Genomic DNA, 5,089 nt, shown 5'->3' with positions numbered 1-5,089 from the left:
ACTATAGAAGTTACAAAAATGCTTATTAATTCTTCATTCTGTCCTTATGGGCACTTTTTTTTTGGGGGGGGGTTTCTTTTAATTGTGTAATTAAAAACCCTGAGCTTAAACAATAATCTTAAAGCCAACTTGCCAAATAGACTGTTAGACAACAAAAATTTAATTTACAACCAATGAGACTTTAGACTTTAGATTTACTTAAGGTTATTTTATACAGGTTTATATAATATCTAATTTAATCTAAAACAAGACAACTTCCCTCTCAGTGAAACCCTGGTCTAAGTATATTTCTTTTACCTATTTAGCAAGAAGATACATTAAGCATGGAAGCTTTTCAACTTGTGGCACTGAATGATCACCTACACAGTACATCCTTCCAAAGCTACAATTAAGGACCCTCCTAGTTTCTCAGCAATACAAGCCCGGTTGAGGTCTTCTCATCCATTTGCTTGACATTCATGTTTATTAATGTGTGGAAATTTCTTTTTGATTGCATCCTTGGAGCTTGCATAGATAATTTTACTTTTGAGAGGTGCTAGTTCTGGTGCCCATAGGAAAAAAAACACACATCAACTCTTCTTTTCTAGATTCCTTTGTTTCAAAGCTTGCATCATATAAAGAATAGTGACAATCCTTTTCAGGAAGCATTCCCACAAAATGCTTGCAAGGATCAGTAATGGTTACACCAATATCTCCCACTAAGATCTCTTTGCCTTCTTCCACAATGATGCATTTTTTGTCAGCACTGGGACAAACGATAACTGCCTTCTTTCTTTTCTTGATTTCTTCTGGTGTGGAACATTTCCGAACCTTCATATCATAGAAAATGCAGCATACCTCATCAGCTACTTGCACCCCTTAGGCCATCTTTCCAAAGCAGATGATATGGAGAGCGGTCTGGTCCCTGGGCTGGCGGGCGGGTAGGAGGAAGAGGCGAGAGTCTAGGTGTTGCTATGGTCCAGAGTGCAGAGGATCGTCTTCCTCCTGGGAGCCAGAGGAAGGGAACCTCGAGAACTGGCGGGGGGGAGGCAATGCTGAGGTGGCCCCTGGAGGGAGGCTGTCGGGAGTGTGGGTGGGCGAGCCTTTGCCCATTATCACTGCTCTCCATCATAAGACCACATATTCATAGCTGAAAAATGTCATAGAGTTCATCCTCCAAAATTTTCAGATGCAGCTTTAGGGATATCTCCTTGACCCTGTTCTATCTTGCTTGGAGTTGGAAGGGACCTTGGAAACCATCTACTACAACACCTCCATTTTATTGAAGAGTGAGGCCAAGGGAGAGGCAATGAGTTGGTCAAAATAACACAGCTAATAAATATCTGGGGGTGGAGAGTACGAATTTGGGTGTTTGGCTTCAAGTCCAGATCTTTTTTTACTATACCTTGTTGCCTCTAAAGGTTATCACTTGGATAAAGGCATAGAAGTTATGCTCACTAAATAGATGGATACATAAGTCTTTTATTTTAAAGTGTTTAATGTTTTTTTAGGAAATTCATCAACCAAGATGAAAGAGATAGTTAATTCAGTATATCAGGATCCACAGAGATCTTAACAATGTAGAACATGACACTCAATCAGGTAAAAATAAATAAATTGGGGCAGCTAGATGGCACAGTGGATAGAGCACCGGCCCTGGAGTCAGGAGTACCTGAGTTCAAATCCGGCCTCAGACACTTAACACTTACTAGCTGTGTGACCCTGGGTAAGTCACTTAACCCCAATTGCCTCACTAAAATTAATTAATTAATGATCTAAGTGTAGATGTAGGTTTACTTCAGTATCATAATGATATGATGTGGGGTCAAAGCTAAATAGCTAAATAGAAAATAGTCAGCAAACATTTCTTAAATACCTACTATGTGGCAGGCACTGTGCTGTTTTGGGAATACAAATACAGGAAAAAAAGACAGTCCTTGCCCTAAAAAATCTTCATGGGGGTAATATGAAAAGCAAGCTGAAAGGGGAAGTGGAGTTTTATAAAAGAGATCTGAAGGTTTTACTGACTTGCAAGTTCAATGTGAGTCAATAGTGTGATAAAGCAGCCAAAAATTTCATTTTTGCCTTCATTAAGTGAACCTTAGAAAAGGAGAGATGATCATTCCACTATATTCTATTTGGGTCAAACTACAAATAGAAGGTTGTATTCAGTTCTTAGTGCTGTATGTAGTGCATCCAGAGAAGGGCAATCAGGATGGTGAATGGCCTCTTTGTGACATTTAGGTTTGTTTAAAGGAGCTGTGGATGTTCGGCATAGAGGAAAAAAAAACATTGAAGTATAATAGATATACTTGAATAGCTGTTATAAGGAAGACAGAAGCATCTATGTCTTTTGTTTGGTCTTTTGCTTAGCATTAATATTTAGACTAGGAAGAAGTCCACATTTCAGATAGACAAGTCTTCTTCACAAACAGCTCTCAGGAAAGAGTTCATAGGTAGCTAAGAACAATATCTAATAATAACAATAGCTCTATCCAGAGCTCAACTAATATTTTCGTCCCTTTCCCCATTTGTGAGGCAGATAGATATATGCAAATGATCATGACCCAGGAGGTAGCTGGTGGCACATTGGATAGAGAACTGTAACTAAAATAAGAAAGATGAGTTCAAATTCCACTTCAGGTACTTAGTAGCTGTGTGATTCTGGACAAGTCACTTAACCTCTATCTGTCTCACTTTCCTTAACTTCAAAATGGAGATAATTATAATACCTATCTTGTGGGATTTTTGTGAAGATCAAATAAGATAATATTAAAAACCAAACCAAAATAAAACAAAAAAGACACCACAAAGCCTAGAATGTAGTAGCCCCTATATAAATGCTTATTCTCTTACCTCCCCACCAGCATAACTTATAAACAGATCATCATTTTTTAAAAGAGAAGAGATGTAACTAACCTACATTTCATGATGACTTTAAGTGAACATTATTCTGAACCTTTATCTTAGCCTTCTGTCAGAATGACATTGGTTCTGTTCTCCATTAGCCTCAAGTGGAAATAAATGTAATGCATTTTATACTTCTTCACAAACTGTGCTCTTTTAAAATACTATGATGGATCAGACTCTCTGCAAGTTCTGATGTGGTAACAGTGCTTTCATGGGAAAGGAAATGTGTGATACTCTATGCCAGGGCTAGTTGGGGGCCAGTCGAGACTTTCTCTCTCTCTCTCTCTCTCTCTCTCTCTCTCTCTCTCTCTCTCTCTCTCTCTCTCTCTCTCTCTCTCTGTCTCTCATCTACATCACTGACACAATAGGTTGGATGTCATCCATTAATTGGTTGGAAATTAAAAAAAAACAGATTATTTTTCTTCTTAATATACATATATATATATACCTATATACACATACACACACATTTTTAGATATATATATATATATATATATATATATATATTCTTTTGAATGTATATGTGTGTGTATATATACGTACAAACATATATTCAAAAGAAAAATCAGGTAATGGATGACATCCAACTTACAATTGTGTCAGTTAAAAAGTATAAAAAATAATTTTCCCCCTTGCTTTGTAAAGATATAAAGAGCCCAAGTTTAGATAATTTCCTTGTTAAGCCAAAAACTTCCACATCTCTCTGAATTGTGAGGTGCTTGAGTTCACTTCGGAGAACTCACAAATCAAATGAAATACATTCTTGGTTAGGACTGGGGCTCCAAATATGTACTATGATGCAAATTTCACCCCCACACACACACATACAGGAAGTCATTCTTATATCATAACATTTTCATATTTCAATGGGAGTGTTTCTGTTTTGCATGAAAGCTAGGAACCTAGGACCTATGTTTTGCAATGAGGACAGCTATTGAACTCTAGATACTGTACTTTTATCAAGCTTTGTTCCAGTTACATTATGACCTCTTTTTCAGGGAAGATATGAGAGAAGGCAAGATTCCTGCTTAATTAACAATATCCTTTAGGGGGGCAGCTGGGTGGCACAGTAGATAAAGCAGTGGCCCTGGATTTTGGAGGACCTGAGTTCAAATCTGACCTCAGACACTTGACACTTACTAGCTGTGTGACCTTGGGCAAGTCACTTAACCCTCATTGCCCTACCAAAAAAAAAATATCCTTCAGGAAAAGTTTATGAAATACTAGAGCTTGGATTTGAGGAGGAATGACTAGATGCTGTTTGAGATTGAGGGGAAGGTAATTAAACCAGTTTAAGAATAGATATTGATGAGTGCTATGATATACTTTTTTTTGTGTGTGTGGGGCAATGGGGGTTAAGTGACTTGCCCAGGGTCACACAGCTAGTAAATGTCAAGCGTCTGAGGCCCGGATTAGAACTCAGGTCCTCCTGAATCCAGGGCCAGTGATTTATATACTGTGCCACCTAGCTGATATTATAAGCAAAAAATTCTCAGGGTAAAATAAAAGGACAAAAAACTAAGTAAGGTATGCAAAGTATCTAAATTACTAGATCTCTTCCTTGAGATTACCTCTCTGTATATACTTTTACTCTCTTTGTGATCACAACATCTCCCATAAGTTTGATTATTTTATGCAATTAACTACTGTAGCTAAATAGATGATATATATAATGTATATAATATCCATATCTATATATGCATATAGCTAATGACATGATTAGTATATCTATATTGACCTATCTAGAATCCGGAAGTTGAGATATAGATTTAGATAGATAAATTAGTCATACCCTTTTCTATCTAGATCTATCTATCTAGTACATAGCTATAATATCCTTATCTCTATATACATATATTTATAATTATATAAATCCATATCTCTATTTCTTCTTTTTCTTACCAAGTCATCAATCTTATACAGGCTATACTTTCCTACCTTCTCTGTTTCAACCTCTTAGTGAATCATTTCAGTGCTGCACCATCCTCTATATTCAAGTACTATGCCCTGCTATTTTATCACCAATCACCTCCTTGAAAAGCCCCAACTATAGATTCTTCCCACCATTCACTTCCTTCACTCCTATTCAGATGTGACTAAATTGCCCCAGAGAAAATCATAAAGCTATGCCAACTAGATTTGATTGAAATTTATGTGTCACTGAGACTTCTCTGAACATCAGGTATTTTATATTTCACT

The 5,089-nt window shown here is 36.9% G+C and overlaps 1 pseudogene; it reads right to left on the bottom strand.

Annotated features, from left to right (window-relative positions):
* Window positions 1-359: 359 nt before the first annotated feature.
* On the bottom strand, window positions 360-867 carry LOC122726136 (annotated as a pseudogene).
* Window positions 868-5,089: the final 4,222 nt, after the last annotated feature.

The sequence above is a fragment of the Dromiciops gliroides genome, chromosome 4, assembly GCF_019393635.1.
Source record: "Dromiciops gliroides isolate mDroGli1 chromosome 4, mDroGli1.pri, whole genome shotgun sequence".
NCBI lineage: Eukaryota > Metazoa > Chordata > Mammalia > Microbiotheria > Microbiotheriidae > Dromiciops > Dromiciops gliroides.
The sequence above is the reverse complement of the archived record's forward strand: the minus strand, read 5'-3'. Positions and strand labels throughout refer to the sequence as shown.